Source organism: Giraffa tippelskirchi, chromosome 1 (genome assembly GCF_054371585.1).
Source record: "Giraffa tippelskirchi isolate mGirTip1 chromosome 1, T2T-mGirTip1v1.2.pri, whole genome shotgun sequence".
NCBI lineage: Eukaryota > Metazoa > Chordata > Mammalia > Artiodactyla > Giraffidae > Giraffa > Giraffa tippelskirchi.
In genome coordinates this window covers 129,747,284-129,767,857 of record NC_137275.1, presented here as the reverse complement: position 1 = coordinate 129,767,857, position 20,574 = coordinate 129,747,284, and the positions used below count along the sequence as shown (strand labels likewise).

At 40.9% G+C, this 20,574-nt stretch overlaps 1 protein-coding gene and 1 long non-coding RNA gene across 7 annotated transcripts in view; one reads left to right on the top strand and one right to left on the bottom strand.

Moving 5' to 3' along the window:
• The window catches only part of MSRA (methionine sulfoxide reductase A), a 389,493-nt gene that overhangs the window by 44,501 nt on the left and 324,418 nt on the right, over positions 1 to 20,574 (top strand). The gene's annotated exons all lie outside the window — the stretch shown is intronic.
• LOC145521461 (uncharacterized) lies at positions 11,161 to 20,560 on the bottom strand. Its single transcript, XR_014065401.1, has 2 exons — positions 17,204 to 20,560; positions 11,161 to 14,015 (listed from the first exon to the last, which is right to left on the bottom strand). It is a non-coding gene; the product is annotated as an uncharacterized LOC145521461 (long non-coding RNA).

Sequence of the window (20,574 nt, the reverse complement as noted above, 5' to 3'; positions counted from 1 at the left end):
TTTAAGAAAACGTTTTCTTAAAGCAACAGCTTTTATTTCTGCTGCTTCATGCTGTCCTAAACTACATCCCCCAGCAATGAGTGACAACACTGAAGACCAGAAAGGCAAGCTGAAGACACCAGACTTCGCTTGAAGGGCAAACAAGAAATGTGAGCTTGGTCATTATTTTTGTGTGTGTCTTTGGTCTGAACCAGTTTTTGGAGGTGGGTGGGGAGGTGGGTGGGGAGGTGTCTCTGTCTAAAAGATGTGTGCGATTAGGGAATTCTCATTGTGAGAAGGAAATGATAAAAGGTAATTTTTATGATGTTGGCAGAAATGGCTGGGAATGGCAGAGAGTAGCAATTTAAATCTTTTGGATAAGAAGTAGTGAGCTGTGCTTGAGATACTTGGAGAAAAATTCTATTGTGTTTAGTTGATTAGATTGTATAGTTAAACGATGACTATAGCCTGACTCTCTCAAAATGTTTTAAGTGGAAGGAAAATCTAGAAAGTTCATCGATTTTCTTTCTAATACTACCTGGTATTCTACTTAAATATATATATGCTTTATATCTAATTTCTTAACAATAAATACTCCCTATTAGGCCTGGGTATAGTTGGATTGTGATAGTTCTGCTCTTAAAAATCAGCATTATTATAGCAGAGGTGCCCTGTAAGGCACGTATTTTTGTCGACCACCCTCATTGTCAGTGAGTATTCGATTTCTAAAGAAGAGAGTTTGAGTGGTAGAATTAGCTTCTGACTTGCTGTAATAATATATTTTCTTTTACATTTTATGTGCTAAAAGAATATAGGAAATTCATATATATTCACATAAGTAGTAATCATTTTGGGCAGTATAAAAGATTGCTTCAGGAGCCATGCTTTTGTTTTGAGTTTGTCATCATGGATCTGTGAATCCTTTGAAAAAAAAATTTCTTTTTTGTTTATAGCTTGATATTATTGCGCGCCTTAGATAATCAGTTGTTTTAAATGGTTTTTATGGTATCATTATGACACATCAGCAGTTGTGAGAATGACATGTAGTACACAAATACAATTTAAAAATATGTGAAATCTAATACAGGTGTTTTGCATAGTCCAGCTTAAATAGTTCCCTAAACTTTTTTTTTACTCATCAACATTTTGATCTTCATTTTATTGAAATCACTCGATGTTCATGTGGGTTGCCAAAATGACAACCTTTGTTTTCTAAGCTTCTTTATACACCACCTCGCTGATGCTCTAAAATGGACGCCAAAACATAAAAGACATGCTGATAGGCACTGGAAGGGATGTTTGCCTGGCTACCGTCTTCCTTTTTGAACTGATCATAGGATCATTCATGCCTACACTAAAAACCAACCATGTAGGAAACAAAAGGAAAGTTCAGTAAATAAGTTTAAATTAGAGCTACATTTTAATACTGACTGACCGTCTTATTACCGATTTATATTTACTTTCATTTACTTCTTAAACATTTGCCATAACCTCTTGTCAATTAGATTTGCTAGATGTATAACTTCTTTTTTTATTGAAGACTTTTATTCTTTTATTTATTTCCCTTTTAGGTAGAATAATTATTTGCTAGGTTATTTCATAACTTCTTTGCAGCGAACTCAGTAAGAACAAACTTACATCCAGACTATTTTATCCAGCTATTTTCTAACAGTATAATAAAAAATAAGTGAATTGAAAAACAAAGATATCAGAACATACCTTAAAAATAATGAATTTTTCGCTAGTGGTAAAGTTATATGTTATAGTGTTTATTAGACTTAAGATTTGATAATAAACATAAGCTGTTATAGCTAATAAAGTTTCTTACTAGTATATTCTCTCTGGCCTACTTGTTACATATCTTAAAATGAAAAAATTTCTGTGTAAAGTTGATCCTTCTTAATGGGATATAATAGAGACTTTTTGTACAACCTTTTTTGTTTTCAAAGATGTGTTTAAGAAGTGGTGTTAGTTATATTGTCAAATATATTCATTTAGGTTTAACGTAGTGCATTCTTCTTTTCTTTCAGACCTTTTATTTTACAAACACATTGGCGTTTAGTTTATAAATTTCCACATTAGTGTTAATATTTCAAATCTTAAATTGTGTAAATACAAGTGATATGATTGTAAATGAACTTTATCTCAGCATTTATTCATTGTAGTTTGTATTGTGTCATATTTTGAAGTAGATTTATTAAGACAGAAATAGATTAATATTTAACTGCTTCTTGATGCCTGTTATTAAGTCCCATTTAGATATACCTGAACATACAAGTGCAAAATGTTATAATAGTGCTAATACAAACCTCCCAGGGGGCTTTAGTCCAACATTTTATAATTATTCACTCATTTATTCATTTATTGAACAAATGTTTATTGAGTACCCGCTCTAGTATGCTAATATTTTATTGATTTGGGATAACAGGGAAGGAAGCCACATACATGATTGGAAGAGGGAAGAGATTTAAAATAGAACCACAGAATTCTAAAGAGAAAGGAGCACTACTGTAATGAAATTTATTTCAATAGGTTAAAGTTTTGTTAACTTTTGTTGTACAGTATTTGTATTGTTGCGTTTGTTTCAAAACAATCAGGAGATCAGTGGTAGGTCGTCTGGATAGCTCTGAGAGTTTTGTTTTACCATTATTTAGGTTTCTACATCTTATTGACCAAAAATCTTCAGCTGCTCAAGTCTTCCGATGGACATCTAAAATAAGCAATTCAAATATTAAGAGGCGGAAATTAAATAGGGAGGATGGAACCACCACTCACATGCTGGAATTTTATGTATGTCCAAGCAGGTGTCACTGAGCCTTCAAAGATGTGGCTGCAATGTAAAAAACAGTGACTTCTTTATGAGGGAATATTTTTCGTTTCCTTTGTTTTCTTTTGTTAGAAAGAGGTAGAAGAGGAGGCCAACCCCACATCCGTAAGCCGGCATCGTCCTTAGGAAATAAGTGTGCTAGAGGGCGGTGTACTAAGCCAGCATCGTCCTTAGGAAATAAGTGTGCTAGAGGGCAGTGTACTTTAATGGACCAATCAGTTCAAGTTCTGTGTTCTCTCGTGTTTCCTTTTGTTTCATTGTTTTCCTTAGCTTTGTTCACCAACATAAAGACTCTTGGGCATAATACATCTCTTGACTCTAGACATAGAGGAGCATTTAACTTAGTGGCTTAACTGTCTGCCATGCAGTTGGTCTCTAATATAAAGAGAACCTGGTATAGGTTCATTTTCTGAAAGGAGATAAAAGTCACAGGACCCAGGGAGCTGAGCTTGGAGGCATTTGTGGTGGCAGTGGCCTCTGTCCGGGCTGGTAGCCAATGGAATGGAAATGAGAAATGTTTCAGCTGCAGGTGTGCGCCACTGAAGTCTTCGAGTGAATATTCTCAAAGGTGCTCTGCACCAGGCACCATGTGGAATGTAGGGGATACGAAGATAGAATTTCTGCCCAGAAGGGATTCAGGGTCTAGCTGTGGGGAAAGGGAGGATCAGAGTAACTGGCAATTGTATAGGTCATCACAGTTTACCAAAGGCTGTCACCCATTACCTCTAATTCCAGCGACAACGCCCGGCACAGGAGCTGGTTCATAATGGCCACCCAATAAGGATTCTTTGAAGGAACAAACCAAGTTGTGAACCAGTTAATTATCTTCTTCAGTCTTATTTGATTAAGATAGTTTTTCTCCTTCATGGTTGCTTTTGTCCTGAGCCTTTGTTGCTAGTTATGTGTTTAGAGAGGGTGAAGTGTAGGGCCACATTCTTTGTGACCACATTAGAACCCCCGAGTTTGCCATTGGAGACCACACAGAACAAGGATTCGACTGATTTCACAGTGGCCCTGACCAGCCCTTCCCTCCAGCCAGCCCTCCATCATCTCATTCTGTCACTTCTAGTCTCCCCGAAGGATCTCATAACGGTACCTTACGCCTTGGTGGTGTGACCTCAGCATGGAGGAGACAGACCAGCAGTTGTCTAACAAGCTGAAGCCTCTCTGATGAGCCTGGGAAGGAAGCTGAGGGGACTGAGAGAGTGCAGTGAGGGAGCACATGGTGAGCTGAGCGCGCTGCTCGGTGGTTGGCTTCAGTCTGACGATAACTTTACCAGGCGAATGAGGGTGCAGGTGGGGTCTTGGGGTTAGACTGGAATATCAGAAAGAGCTCGCTTTGAGGGTGGGTGACAATGACGAAGGGTTGCTGAGGCTAGTTCATGTTGACCAGCATCTTTCTAGGTCTTTCTCCAGGGCTATTTTGAGGCTCAGGAGAGGGAAGGGCAGGTCAGGACCATTGTGAACTATTGTGTACTGCAGGGGCATCAAGGGTGGCGGTGCTAAAATTCAGCCTGCCCTTTCCTCCCCAAGCCCTGTGCCTTGGTTGGCTAAAGGAAGGCACAAAGTCACTACTGGTGTGAGCAGTGGCCCTGGAGAGAGAGAGGGCATGGGTTGAGGCTTGGAATTGGAATTTCAGGAAAGGAAGAAGGTCTGAGGGCCTGGGGTGGGGAGGGCAGCGTTCCAATATTTGATCTAGGGGTCCAGTGTGTGTGTGTGTGTGTGTGGCTCAGTTGTGTCTGAATCTTCGTGACCCCATGGACTGTAGCCAGCCAGGCTTCTCTGTCCATGGGATTTTCCAGGCAAAAATACTGGAGTGGGGTGCCATTTCTTCCTTCAGGTGGGGTAGGAGATGTGATTAGAAGAGTTCCAGAGAACACGGTTGAAAACAGGGAGAGATGAGTATATAGAAATTCTTCTGGTAAAGTGAAAGAAAAGGTTTGGAGAATACTGAAGTTAGCAGTTATTCTGAAACCAACAGGTTGTGAATAATTATAATAGCCCCAACTTCAAATAGCCCCAGCCAAACAAATATCTTAGTTTGGTCATTGGTTGTTTTAAGGCTATTTTATTTCTTTAAAGCTTCCCTGGTAGCTCAACTGGTAAAGAATTCACCTGCAATGCAGGAGACCCCAGTTTGATTCCTGGGTCAGGAAGATCCGCTGGAGAAGGGATAGGCTACCTACTCCAGTATTCTTGGACTTCCCTGGTGGCTCAGCTGGTAAAGAATCTGCCTGCAGTGTGGGAGACCTGGGTTCGATCCCTGGGTTGGGAAGATCCCCTGGAGAAGGGAAAGGCTACCCACTCCAGTATCCTGGCGTGGAGAATTCCATGAAGTATTCCATGGGGTTGCACAGAGCTGGAGATGACTTTCTCTTTCACTTTTTTTTATTTCTTTAAAAGCAAGTGTAGAAAAGGAAAATGGTTTACCTGTTTGTGTTCTAATTTCCACAGTATTATGAGAGTTTAAATTCTCTCTTCTGTTTTGCAGTTAGGAATCTCTTGGTCCTATATAATCAGAATACCCATGATGTGTGGATGTTGAGGTTTTGTGGAACATATTTTGGTATTAGAGTTTGGGTTTTGAAAAATTAGCCCCTCTGTAGTGATGTCATCCTTTTCATCTCATATGTCAAAGCCATTTATATCTTTTTCTGTTAGACACTCTAAGTGATTTTCCCCAACTTGAGAAGATCAGATTGCTCTCTGACACTCAGGACTGCTTTATCCCAGTGCCTTTGAAAACAGCCCTTTACCATCTTAGGTTAGAGAGAATGGGCTTCAGAGTCTCACCAGTGTCAGGTTGAATTTTAACTCCATTTTTTACTTGTTGAACTTTGGTCAAGTTACATAAACTTAGTTTCTTCAGGTATAAAACAGGGATCATGATACCTTCGTCAAAGATTGTTTGGAGGAGACTTATGGAAATATATACAAAGCTCTTAGTGTAGTGTTTGGTACATAAAAAGTACTCAATGAATGCCAGATACTGTTTTTTCAAATTGTTGTAAAAATTCGTAACATAAACTTTACCAACTATCTTTAAGTCTTCAGTTTGGTGGCATTAAGTATATTCATTTGGTTTTTTTGTGCTGTCATCACCACGATCCATCCTCAGAAATATTTTCATCTTAAAAAACTAAAACTCTGTCCCTATTAAATAACAACTTCCCATTTCCCCTCCTCCTAGTTCCCCGGCAGCCCCCGTTTTACTTTCTGTCTCTATGAATTTGACTACTGTAGGTACTGCAGGTAAGTGGTATCAGACTGTATATGTGACTGGATATTTCACTTAGCATAATGTCCTCAAGGTTCATGCATGCTATAGCACATGTCAGAATGTCTTTTGTTTTTAAGGCTGAATAATATTCCATTGTATATGTATACAACACATTCTACCTACCTGTTCGTCGGTCAGTGGACACTTGGGTTGTTTCCACCTTTGGCTATTATAAATAATGCTGCTTTGAGTATGGGTGTACAAATACTGGGTTGGCCAAAAAGTTTGCTTGAGTATTTTCATAACATGGGAAAACCCAAATGCATTTTTTAACTAACCCAATATCTGTATGAATCTCTTCTTTCAGTTCTTTTGGTATATGCCCAGAAGTGGAATTGCTGGTCAGAAGGCAGTATTAGCTCTCACAGCAGGTTATGTTTTTGAAAAGCTCATTGTAAGCTGAAAGCTGTAAGTTGAATTAGACTTTCCAGCATAGATAATGGTAAAACAAAAAGAAAGTTATAGACTTGACTAAGGGCTCATGATGTCTAGTTTTTGTGGAAATAACCCAAACACCACATTCATCATCTGTAAATTATTTTATGTATGAAATTTTGCATGGTGTGTTAATCAGGGCAGTACTGTAATCACCACATAAAATAGTATTTGTACATTATCATGGGATAGTCGTATTTCTTTTTCAACCAAAGTGGTTTCTTTGCATTCTTGCCATTTTTTTTTTCTTTTTTAATTTCAATACAGTTAATTTACAATGTTGTGTTAACTTTTGGTATACTGCAATGTGATTCAGTTTGTATGTGTATAGAATTTTATATATATATATATATTCCTTTTAAGGTTATTTTCCATTATAGGTTGTTACAAGATACTGACTGAGGTCCCTGTGCTGTACAGGAGGAACTTGTTGCATTCTTACCATTTCTGTTTAGGTATTTTCCTTTGGCCATTCTTTTAGGGAAGGTCTGCTGGCAACAAATCTCTTAATTTTCCTTTATCTGAGAATGTCTTGATGTCCTGAAGGACATTTTTTCTGGGTATAGAATTCTGAGCCAATAACTTTCTCCCCCGCCAGCACTTGAACAATGTACCACTGCCTTCTGCCTCTGGTTTCTGATGAGAAACTGCTGTCAGTCCAATTGTTTTCCATTCTATGTAAGATGTTTCTTTCTCCTGACTTTCACAATCTTTTGCTTTGTCTCTAGTTTTCAACCAGTTTGATTATGATGTGTCTTGGCATGGATTTCTTTGGATTTATCCCAGTGTTCACTCATCTTCTTAAATATGGGGGTTTATGTGTTTTTTTTTGTGCCAGATTTTTAAGGTTTTCAGCCATAATTTCTTTGAGTCCATTTTTAGGCCTTTCCTCTTTCTCCTTTTCTTCCAGAACTTGAATGATATGAATGATAGATTTTTTTGTTGTTGTTATGGTCCTCCAGGTGCTTGACACCAATCATGTTTTTTTTTTTTTTTAAGTCTGTTCTGTCTTTATTGTTCATATTGGGCAATTTCTGTTGTTCCTATCTTCGGGTTCACTAATTCTTTCCTCTGTTACCTTCATTCTGCAGTTGAGGCTACCCAGTGAGTTTTAATTTGCATTTTTATCTGCCATTCTTTGCTGAGACTTTGTGTTTTTTCATGTGTTCAATGTGCGTATTGAAACAGTTTTATGATAACTGCTTTAAAATCCTTGTCATAGATAATTCCAGCATCTGTGTCAATTTGATGTCGCATCAGTTCACTGTCTTTTCTCGTTTGGGTTGAGATTTTTCTTGTTCTTAGTATGATGAGGGTTGTGATTGTATCTTGGGTGTTTGGGGTATTATGTTATGAGACTGTGGATCTTACTTAAACCTCTGTTTTAATAGAACTCCTCTGACTCCCCTGGCTGCAGGGAAGAGGAGACACTTCCTCATTACTAGGAGGTGGGGGTGGAAGTCCAGGTTCCTCACTGGCCTGTCTTTGCAGCTTGGGTGGGAAGGGTGCCTTGTTACTGCAGGTGGGGATGAAGTTCAGGTTCCCCTAGGTGATACTGTTATTCACATTGTTTGTTTTATACTTGATAAAATAACCTGAACAGAACTGGAGCTGTATATTGCTTAAAATTTTAGCTTATATTGTTGGTGGTACTTATGTTTGATAACTTATTTAATGATATTTAAATTCTCGAATTAGGAACAGGGTCCTATCTAATCACTAGCTTTCTTAAGATTGATATGTGTTTACCAGGAGCACATTGAATGAAAGATTTTAAGTGAAGAAACAAGATTATAATTTCTAGTTTATTAACTTTGAACATTTATCAGAAATAATTTTATTTATTTATTTGGCTGTGCTGGGCCTTAGTTACTGTGTGGACTTTCTCTAGTTGAGGTGAGCTGGAACTGCTCTCTAGTTGTGGTGCAGGGGCTTCTCATTGCCGTGGCTTCTCTTATTGCAGAGCACGGGCTCTAAGAAGTGCAGGCTTCAGTGGTTGCAGCATGTGGACTCAGGAGTTGTGGCTCCCAGGCTCTAGAGCACAGACTCAGTAGTTGTGGTGCATGGATTTACTTGCTCCGTGGCATGTGGGATCTTCTTGGATCAGGGATTGAACCTGAATCTCCTGCATTGGCTGGTTTACCACTGATCCACCAGGGAAGCACTGAACATTTATTTTTATTTTTATTTATTTATTTTTTAAAAAATAAATTTATTTATTTAGTTGGGGGCTAATTACTTTACAATATTGTAGTAGTTTTTGCCATACATTGACATGAATCAGCCATGGGTTTACATGTGAACATTTATTTTTAAAAGAAGAAGAAAAGCCTGCTGGTGCAAGGTTTCCAATTTTCCCATTAATAACATGCTAGATTTTATCAGACTTTTGTACTTATTTTTAGAAGAGGTCATTATATTAGAAATAGAATAAATGGGTCTGACTGGGTGGCTTTAAAAATTTCAGTGATAAAAATATTTCATTTCATTTACTTACTAACACCTGTGGTTTCAGGTCAGTAACACAGATCTTGACGATGATGTGTATGTCTTTAGAGTAATAGATTTTCAGAGTTCTTAATGTTCATCTGAGGTACAGTAATGACAATACTGAATCCCAGGACTAGATCACTTACTAACTAGATGATTTTGAGAAAATCTCCGGAAATCTGAAGGTTGACTTTTCCTCTCAGAAAAGTGGATGTCACAATATCGAATCAAAAGGTTGTTAAGAACATTAAATGAGGCAATATGACTGAAAGCATATTGAAAGTATTGGTGAAGATGTAGAAGATACAGACATATGAGAACTTTGATGCCCTCATGCAGAAATGTTAACTGGTACATGTGCTTTGACAAATAACTTGGCAATATTGAGTAATTTGGGTGTCCCTGGTGGCTCAGTGAGTAAAGAGTCTTCCTGCAATGTGGGAGACCTGGGTTCAATCCCTGGTTTGAAAAGACCCCCTGGAGGAGGAAATGGCAACCCACTCCAGTATTCTTGCCTAGAAAATCCCATGGACAGAGGAACCTAGTGGGCTACTACAGTCCATGGGGTCACAAAGAATCAGGCACGACTGAGTGACTAACACTTATACTTGTAGTGAGTAATTTGACATATTTGGCAACACAGCCCCATTTCTAGGTAATTCCCCTAGAGACCACAAATATGTGTCGAAGGCAAGTGCAAGTTGGCCATGATAGCACAGTCAGCACAAGACAAAAAATTAAATGTCCATCAACAGAAGAAAGGATAAAATCATTTATATACATTTTAAATTATGTAAAACAATAGATACATTGTTTATGGCTATATATATGTATGTGCGTGCCAAGTCACTTCAGTCATGTCTGACTCTTTGTGACCCTATGAACCATAGTCCACCAGGCTCCTCTGTTCATGGGATTCTCTAGGGAAGAATACTGGAGTGGGTTGCCATTTCCTTCTCCGGGGGTCTTCCTGACCCAGGGATCGAACCCATGTCTCCTGTATTGGCAGGCAGATTCTTTACCACTGAGCCACCTTATGACTGTTGGGAAGTGTTATTTTGCTGTTTGCAGAGCCTCCTAAGCCCACCAATAAGACAGGCACATTGCTGTTGAATCAGCAGCTTCACCAGAGAGGGGCTCTCAGACTCTTAGCAAGAATGTTCTGTTGATCTGCTTACACTGATTTCTATACAGTGAATAATCTCGGTGCAATAAGCACTTTCTCCTTTCCCTCACCAGTCCTCTTGCTAACAAAATAACTTAATTGAGAAATTCAAACTGTTGGGGCAAGGGGGATTGAATTGTGGCAGAGGCTTCTTGTGTATCTTTTGTGGTGCAATCAAGTAGCACTTATTCCCCAACTTTCCGCAGCCATCCCGCCTAAACAAAACCCACCTAATCTCCCAAATCACTTTGCAAAACAAAAGAACACACAGAAGGTCCTGAACCCAGAAGACTGGGGGCGGTTGCTGGGTGTTGTGTGTGAGGCACGCCCTCTCCTTTCCCAGCTCCTTGCAATTTAAGCGGAACTGACTGGACATTGTGTGTGTGTTAAAATCTGCATGTGGATGTGTGCTCCCAGAGAAATCGTGAATGTTCAGACCACTGGGCACTGCTGTCTGTTGCATGCTGCTGCTGCTGCTGCTGCTGCTAAGTCGCGTCAGTTGTGTCCGACTCTGTGTGACCCCACAGACGGCAGCCCACCAGGCTCCTCCATCCCTGGGATTCTCCAGGCAAGAACACTGGAGTGGGTTGCCATTTCCTTCTCCAATGCATGAAAGTGAAAAGTGAAAGTGAAGTCGCTCAGTCGTGTCCGACTCTTTGCGACCCCATGGACTGCAGCCCACCAGGCTCCTCCATCCAAGGAGGCAAAAGTACTCCATCCAGGCAAAAGTACTGGAGTGGGTTTCCATTGCCTTCTCCATGTTGCATGCTAGTTTGTACATAACCAAGGGTAACGCTCTAGATAGACGTTAACAACTGCTAGAAGAGTGGACTTGCAGATCCAAACCTTAAGGCAAGCCTGGTGGCCTGCACTTGGCATCCTTGCTTTTTTTTTTATTTCTTTCAGTTTTCTTGAGATATAATTGACACACAGCACTGCATCAGTTTAAGGTGTACAGCATAATGATTTGACACACAAATATCATGAAATGATGACCACAATAAGTTTAGTGAACACCAGCAACCTCATACAGATACAACATGAAAGAGAAAAAAAGTTTTTCCCTTGTGATAAGAACTCTTAGGATTTACTCTCTGAACAACTTTCATGTGTAACATTGGCTGAGGTTTAGTTGCTCAGCCATGTCTGACTCTTTGCGACTCCATGGACTGTAGCCCACCAGGCTCCTCTGTCTATGGGAATTCTCCAGGAAAGAATACTGGAGTGCGTTGCCATGCCCTCCTTCGGGGGATTCTCCCAACCCAGGGATCAAACCCAGGTCTCCCTCATTACAGGTGGATTATTTACCATCTGAGCCTCTAGGGAAGCCCGTATGTAACATCAGTTCAGATCAGTCGCTCAGTCATGTCCAACTCTTTGTGACCCCATGGACTGCAGCACTCCAGGCCTCCCTGTCCATCACCAGCTCCCGGAGTTTACTCAAACTCATGTCCATTGAGTCGGTGATGCTATCCAACCGTCTCATCCTCTGTCGTCCCCTTCTCCTCCTGTCCTCAATCTTCCCCAGCATCAGGGTTGTTTCCAATAAGTCACCTCTTCGCATCAGGTGGCCAAAGTATTGGAGTTTCAGCTTCAGCATCAGTCCTTCCAATGAACATTCAGGACTGATTTCCCTTAGGATGGACTGGTTGGATCTCCTTGCAGTCCAAGGGACTCTCAAGAGTCTTCTCCAGCACCACAGTTCAAAAGCATCAATTCTTTGGTGCTCAGCTTTCTTTATAGTCCAAATATCACAACCATACATGACTATTGGAAAAACCATAGCCTTGACTAGACAGACGTTTGTTGGGAAAGTAATGGCTCTGCTTTTTATTATGCTGTCTAGGTTGGTCATAACTTTCCTTCCAAGGAGTAAGTGTCTTTTAATTTCATGGCTTGCAGTCACCATCTGCAGTGATTTTGGAGCCCCCCAAAATAAAGTCAGCCACAGTTTCCACTGTTTCCCCATCTATTTCCCATGAAGTGATGGGACCAGATGCCATGATCTTAGTTTTCTGAATGTTGAGCTTTAAGCCAACTTTTTCACTCTCCTCTTTCACTTTCATCAAGAGGCTTTTTAATTCCTCTTCACTTTCTGCCATAAGGGTGGTGTCATCTGCATATCTGAGGTTATTGATATTTCTCCCAGCAATCTTGATTCCAACTTGTACTTCATCCAGCCCAGCGTTTCTCATGATGTACTCTGCATAGAAGTTAAATAAGCATGGTGACAATATACAGCCTTGGCATACTTCTTTTCCTGTTTGGAACCAGTCTGTTGTTCCATGTCCAGTTCTAACTGTTGCGACCTGACCTGCATACAGGTTTCTCAAGAGACAAGTCAGGTGGTCTGGTATTCCCATCTCTCTAAGAATTTTCCACAGTTTACTGTGATCCACACAGTCAAAGGCTTTGGCATAGTCAATAAAGCAGTAGATGTTTTTCTGGAACTCTCTTGCTTTTTCAATGATCCAGTAGATGTTGGCAATTTGATCTCTGGTTCCTCTGCCTTTTCTAAAACCAACTTGAACATCTGGAAGTTCACGGTTCATGTATTGTTGAAGCCTGGCTTGGAGAATTTTGAGCATTATTTGCTAGTGTGTGAGATGAGTGCAATTGTGTGGTAGTTTGAGCATTCTTTTTCATTGCCTTTCTTTGGGATTGGAATGAAAACTGACCTTTTCCAGTCCTGTGGCCACTGCTTAGTTTTCCAGATTTGCTGGCAAATTGAGTGCAGCACTTTCACAGCATCATCTTTCAGGATTTGAAATAGCTCAACTAGAATTCCATCACCTCCACTAGCTTTGTTCGTAGTGAGGCCCACTTGACTTCACATTCCACAATGTCTGGCTCTAGGTGAGTGATCACACCATCGTGATTATCTGGGTCATGAAGGTCTTTTTTGTACAGTTCTTCTGTGTATTCTTGCCACTTCTTCTTAATATCTTCTGCTTCTGTTAGGTCCATACCATTTCTGTCCTTTATCGAGCCCATCTTTGCATGAAATGTTCCCTTGGTATCTCTAATTTTCTTGAAGGGATCTCTAGTCTTTTCCGTTTTATTGTTTTCCTCTATTGCTTTGCACTGATCACTGAGGAAGGCTTTCTTACCTCTCCTTGCTATTCTTTGGAACTCTGCATTCAAATGAGTATATCTTTCCTTTTCTCCTTTGTAACATATGTAACATACTTATGTTACATACCATATGTAACATACAACGGTGTTAATTATATTTAGCATGTTGTACATCACATCCCCAGGACTTATAACCGGAAGCTTGTACTTTTGACTGCCTTCATCCAGTCCCCTTCCCCCCATCACCTACCTGTACCCACAAATCTGGTCTCTTTTTCTATGATTGATTGTTTTTATAATTGACCTACAACACTGTGTTAGTTCCTGGTGCACAATATAGTGATTCGGTGTTTCTATGCATTTTCTTTAATTTATTTTTTTAAAGATTTTTTTTTGATGTGGACTATTTTCAAAATTTTTATTGGATTTGTTATAATATTGCTTCTGGTTTATGTTATTGAGTTGTTTGGCCACTAGATATTTGGGATGTGAGTTCCCCAACCAGGGATTGAACCCATACCCCCTGCATTGGAAGCCAAAGTCTTATCCACTGGGCTGCTAGAGAAGTCCCATTTCTATACATTTTAAATTTATTACCACCAGACTCGCCTTTCTTAAGGGCAGTGGCCACATGCTTTGCTCAATGCATGTTTGCCTTATTATAATGAAAGTGTTAGTTGTTCAGTTGTGTCCAACACTTTGTGACTCTGTGGACTGTTGCCCGCCAGTCTCCTCTGTCCATGGAATTTCTCCAGGCAAGAATACTGGAGTGGGTAGCCATTCCCTTCTTCAGGGTATCTTTCCAACCAAGGGATCAAACCTGGGTCTTCTGCTTTGCAGGCAGATTCTTTACCATTTGAGCCTCCTTATTGTACTTGTTGGCTACTTAGTGCAATGAATGAGGGTCCTGACAACACAGAAGGAAGCCAGCTAAATGTCCTCTCCTTGGCTGTGCTTGTACATTTCTTCTTGCTTCCATTTATTGAATTCTTCCTTGGAATCAGCCGGCAGGGAGAGTCACGATCTCAGTATCACCCCTCTACTGTTTAGAAGTTTTGGGAAAACCTTAATAAAGAAAATGTGAAAATGATTACCCTTTGTTTAGTCACAAACTTTGTTTTCTCTGTATCTACAGCCTAAGTAATTGCAACAGCATGAGACACACACACACACACAATACATACAACATACACATTTCAAGGTGAGCAGATTGAAGCACAGAGAGGTGAAGTACCTGACCTAGTTAATGACAACACTGCTTCCTTTGTAGCTCAGTCAGTAAAGAATCTGCTTGCAATGCAGGAGACCTGGGTTCGATTCCTGGGTCGGGAAGATCCTCCGGAGAAGGAAATGGCAACCCACTCCAGTATTCTTGCTTGGAGAATCCCATGGACAGAGGAACCTGGCAGGCTACAGTCCATGGGGTTGCAAGAGTCAGACACGACTTAGCAACTAAACCACCACCAGGGCTCTATCAAGTCTTCTGCCTCTAGAATCTCTTATTCATTCCATTACTTGGTTTTTGTTCACTCTATGATGGGGTCACTAGGAGGAGAGTAAGTTGCTACTTTTATATTAGCTCTTCCCCTTGGAACTGTGTACTGAGGTTAATCCTCTGCCCTTCATTCATTCATTCAGGCACTCAATTTATCATTCATTTAATATCTGAGTGTTTATTAGAACTAAGTGTTGAGGATACAGTAGTGGATAGAACATAAGCAATCTCTGCCCTCATGGAGCCTGTAGTAAAGCGGTGAAGAAAAGACCACAAAAAGTCAGTTCAATCAAATGTAATGTCAGGTATGCCAGGTGAAGAATGGCCTGTTGAAAAAGTCTTCTTTCCCTCTTCAAATAAAGGGAGAATCATTAATATCCATGTACTTTAAAGAACATGGACCTCTTTGACTGTAAGACTCTTCTGCATTTTTAAAATATGACATTGAATATAAATCCATAAAATGAACAAAGACTCCAGAATTTTAGAATCCTGGAGGTCAGTAAATCTGCCTCCTTGTAGCCAGAGCAATGGGACTTTCCTTTCTTAGCCTCCTAAGAAGCAGATCCTAGAGTTTCTGGGCCGTAGTTTCTGTGCTAAACAGCACCTAGCAGAGAGGTGCATGATGAATTGTTTTGTGTGTCTCCGGCTCAGAACCTTCTCCTCACTTAATCTTCTATCCAGGTTCCTTTTAATGCTTTGGAATCACAAACTGGTGCAAGTGACCTTTGTTTGGCTATTTCTGGATGTGTGTTAGGAAAAGAAAAAAAAAAACACACAAAAACCCAACGTGCATTTTAAATAAAGAAAAATGTGTTTTACTTCCAAGAGAGCTTTTGCCATTTTCTTAATGCTTATTCTTCTTCGGAGAGCTTATTATTGGACGGAGTGTGACAGTAGTTTGCCATGGTGGATGTGTCTTGTCCGGGCCAGGGGATGAATTAGAGCACTGATAAAGGCCAGAGGAGCAGGCAGAACTGCACCTAAATTACCCCCAGACAGTTGCCAAGCTATTCTACTTTTTTAAAGACCTCCAGAGAGCATCCCTAATCGCCTCTAGTTTCCCTTCTTCGTGTTTAATAACTTGAGCTGTCAAGAACATCTTCCTCATATTTAACCCAGTTTTCCCTTGCCACAGTTCAATCCCATTTCTCTTGTTGTCCTTGGTGGCGACAGAATAGCAGGTCATTATCTTCTCAATAGTATCCTTAATGTTCTTGAAAGGCATCAGGGTGTTTTCCCTAAGCCTGCACTTCTCCCAGTGAAATAAATACTCCTGTTCCCCTTGCCCACCTCCCTCTCCTCCAGGGTCCTATTTGGAAGTATAATCTCTGACATTTTGCTCTTAAGTATCTGGTCAAAATAGTCACATTCATTGGTTCTCTGACTCACACCTAGAAGGAGGGACCGGAATGTTTCTTGCCCCCTCCTGTTCTTTCTAATAGTCTATGGATTGTGCCTGCTGGTTTCTCTTTCCACAGAAATGTTTTCTTCTGATTGCTGTTGTGCCCCATTTTGCATTTCCATTGACTTCATCCTCAGGACAATATGGTACATCAGTAAAGTTGGCATTATCCTGTTACTGGTGCTCTCCTCCTTCTTGATTCAGTTTTTAAAAAATTTTTTTAAACTAAAAAAATTTTTAATTTTATGGCTCTGCTGTGTAGCATGGAGATCTTAGTTCCCCCATCAGGGATTGAACCCTTGCCCCTTGCACTGGAAGCTTGGAGTCCTAACCACTGGACTGTCAGGGAAGTCTCCTGATTAAGTTTTGGAGATGCTGCAAGGGACGTTGGATCATAGAAACTTTGCTCGGTAAGTGATGAGTGAAGATGTCCTTCCCATCAGATTCTGTATGATCCTTATGAGGAAATGAGATTGATTCACATCTCCCCAGCACTCAACAGAAATGCCCGACATGTTTTAAACAGATTTCACGACTATTGGTTGGCTGCCAAATGAGTTCCTGGGAAATTGCCTTCATTTTGTTGTTTTAGATTTCTGTCTCCTTGCCTCTTCTACCCAAACATAAAAGCAGCTTCTGGCCTTTGCCTGACTGCCGGTGTAGGCAGCCTCCCACTTCAGCTGCCAGGCTTTTAGCAGATGAAATAAAAATCTATTTATAACCGGTCTCTGATAGATTTCCTCCCTACCTGTGCTGGTGCACCATCAGCAGGTGTACTGAACAGATGGAGAAGGGTTTTAATTTTTTCAGTTCAATTAGACCAACTCTCCAGGTTCAGACCAGTGCACTCTCTTCCTCACTTAGTTTCTTCCTCCTGGCATTAAAATTGTTGAGCATTACAAATACAAATTAAGACCAAGAGATAAAACAAATATAGTGCCTGCCTTTAACACAAATTCTTTAACAGAGGGACCACATTTGACATCAGATGAAAAATCAGTTTTAACCTGTTTCTACCTACTGTTCAATTTTATCATTCTTTAAGTTAATACTTGGAGTGCTAAAATGCTGGAGTATAAATGCTGTCTTTTTTCTTATGATGTATCTTTAGCATTTGAAATTAACCCATTTTCAAATACACTGTTTTTGAGGCAACAGTTTGTCTCTGATAGTTCAGTGGATATTACATAGAATTTTAATGAGAAGCTGAAGACCCTGATTTCAGGAAGCTCTGTTGATACCTTGTTTCAATGACAGCTGACTTGTCCAAGATCCTGATTTCATGCTAGCCTACAGTCTCAACCAGTTTGCATGGTGACCCGACCTGGCTCTGAGTTTTACTGTCACCAACCTGTGGAAGATAGGTTGCCACAGTTTCTGGCTTTATACATAGGTCCTTTCTACTTACTACACTCGCCCCCAGCAGGTTGTATCCTCTTTTGTTCCCAAGATCCCAGATTTCAGTTTATCTTTGGCTCTCAGATATGAGGCTGGACTGACTGTCTTGTTCAACAGACTTTACTGAGCTCCTGCCCAGGGCTGTGACACGGCCTCCAGTGAGGCCCTTTGTTGGCCTCGTTTTGCTCCCTGACCTATTTCATGATAGGGATCTCAATTCCCTGACCAGGGATTGAACCCACACCCCTGGCTTTGGAAGCACAGAGTCTTAATCACTGGACCACCAGGAAAGTTCCTTACTCAGTTCTTAATTATTTCTGGGTGAGTTTTTCAAGGATTTGCAGTATCCAGATGTGTGGCTCCTTCTCTAGCCTCTCTCCCCTTTTACTGCCTATTAAGACTGTGGTGAAGACTGCACCTGCAGTGCGGGAGATGCAAAAGACTTGGGTTCAATCCCTGAGTTGGGAAGATCCCCTGATGGAGAACATGGCAACCCACTCCGGTGTTCTTGCCTGGAGTATCCCATGGACAGAGGAGCCTGGAGGGCTACAGTCCATGGGGACATGACTGAGCGACTGCACAGCACAAGGTTTGTATTGGTGATGTCCGGAGCTGAAAAGAGATTCAGATGAGTAATTCTCACTGCTGGCTAGAAGTGAGGTGAGGCGTTTAGTTAGGGGAAGCTATAGGAACAAGAGCCACCAATTCTCATCTGTCATTCTGATGAGTGCATCTGAAGATTCCCTGTGGTTGTTTTAATGGGAGCTCATATTTGGGTGACAATTGAAACGCTTTCTGGCAAAATCACTTCCCTGATCCTTCCACATTCTTTGCAGAACCTGAATGACTGTCTTGGTTTCATAATAGCGATCTTGCTTTCTCCCAGCCTGGCTGACCCATGCGATCTTGGGTTATTCTACTGAGCTGTGCTGCTGTGATCTTTTCTTCCTGAACTTTCATCTGCTGATCCTTCTTCTGCCTCTTGGGGTCATATAGAACAGAATCGAATCCAAACATGTGGCACATCTTTGGAAAATGCCCCTCTGTATGTACCATTTATACGTGACATGATGTAGTTACATGGCTTCCTCTCACCTGCTCTGGTTCAGCTGTCAGCTACCTCTTTATTATGAAGTGGCTTCAGGAGAGCGACATCTCATCCAGGTGCAGTGTGACAAGTGCCAAGAAGTCTGGGCCATCACCGTGCTATTTAGAGGTTAAGCGAGTCTGGTGGCTTCCTGTTTGCTTGGTTTGACTGAACAGAGCCTTGTATCCCCCAGCAGGACAGCAGGGTTTCTGCTGTAGGCAGTGCCAGGTGGGATGTTTCTGGACTGTGATAGATTCACTCTGATCGTCTGGGCCTGGCTTAACGTCACTCCTTGGTGCCCCCTATGTGGCTGTGTGTTCATGGTATGTGAATGCATGGTGGACAGTGTCACATGGGCACTGAATGACAAATTTGGGGCTGTCTGGAATGCCGATGTGGCCTGTGAAAGTGACTCTCCCTCCTACCCCTAGCTCCTACCCTCTTTGGAGGGCCACTCCAGTGTCTGTTTCCCTCCCGTAGGACCTCTAATCTCATCTCCTTTTAAAGATGTTGTAAAAGCCCAAACAGTAGGATGCTAGGCTCTCAAAGTATGTAAATTATATACCCCAGATGAACTCTGTTTGTGATTGATTTGTCTGCCTTTTCTCTTGTAGTGAGTAGAACTGTCACAGGGAGGGACCATCAGACAGGTTTTGAGGGGATTGTTTACTTCATAGCGTTGATGTATCATGCCTTGTTTCCAAGGGGAAAGCTGTGTGATTGGGTTGAAAGTGTCTGAATGTGGGAACGTTCAGTCTCTCTAGAAGTCCCTGGCACATGACAGGCACTCAGTATGTGTTTGTTAAATGAATGAATGAGGCGGGTGGCCATCGTGTGGCCACTATTGTTTCAGAAGCTGTTGTGCCACAAGAGCACCAGAATTTCATCTTTCAGAAATGAGGAAATCCTGATGCATCTTCAGCTGGGGACCATACTTGGTGAGCTCTAGGATAAGGGTCTCTCAAATCTCTACTGGTATGTCAAATCCCCAAGCTGGCTTAGGTGAAGCCATCTTGCTCTCAGACAAACAGTTGCCTCACGTAGATTCAGTCATACTTAATTTATGACAAATAATATTCCTTCAACAGATTCTTTTTTGAGTATTTACCATCTCATATGTAGATTAAACATAACTCCAGTCAAACTCCCAATTAAAACTCTTTGAAGGATTCACTAAAATAGATATGAAGTTCAAGTGGAAATAATACATGCATGAGAATACCCAAGATATGTTTGGAGAAAAAAATATATATTTGGGGACAAAAGAACAATAATGATGAAAACTTACATACCAGTTATTAAAGCATGTTATAAAGTTAGTAAGCAGTATGGTTTTAGCAATGGAATAAGCCAATGGATAGATGGAAAAGAGGTGACCCAAGTTCATGTGGGGATTTATTGTAAGACCAAGATGACATTGCATCATCAGAAGTGAAAGGATGGTTGATTTCATAAATGGTGTTGGGGCAACTATATTAAAAAAGTAAAGTTATGCCCGTACCTCAAACATTAGAGCCAAATCAATTCGAGATAGGTTAAAATTTATGAGGAAAAACGTGTCCATAGAACGTTAGAAGAGAAACTTTGGCAATTGGGTGTGGGCTAGATTTTGTGGAATGGTGGGGAGACCAGAGATACAGGGAAGAAGGTCACGTGGGGACACTCAGGGAAGATTGGTCATGCTAGAAGGAGGCCATGCAGAGATGGAGGTAAACATTGATGTGATGCAGCTACATACTGGGGAGCACCAAGGGTTGCCAGGAGTCACCAGAAGCTAGGAAACCTCAAAGGAAGAACCCTTGCCTACAGCGTACAGGAGGAGTATGGCCCTGCTGTACCTTAATTGTGAACTTCAGGCCTCCAGAACTGTGAGAGAATGAATTTGCGTCAGCCCCCAAATTTGTGGTAATTTGTTACTGCAGCCCTAGGAAATGAATA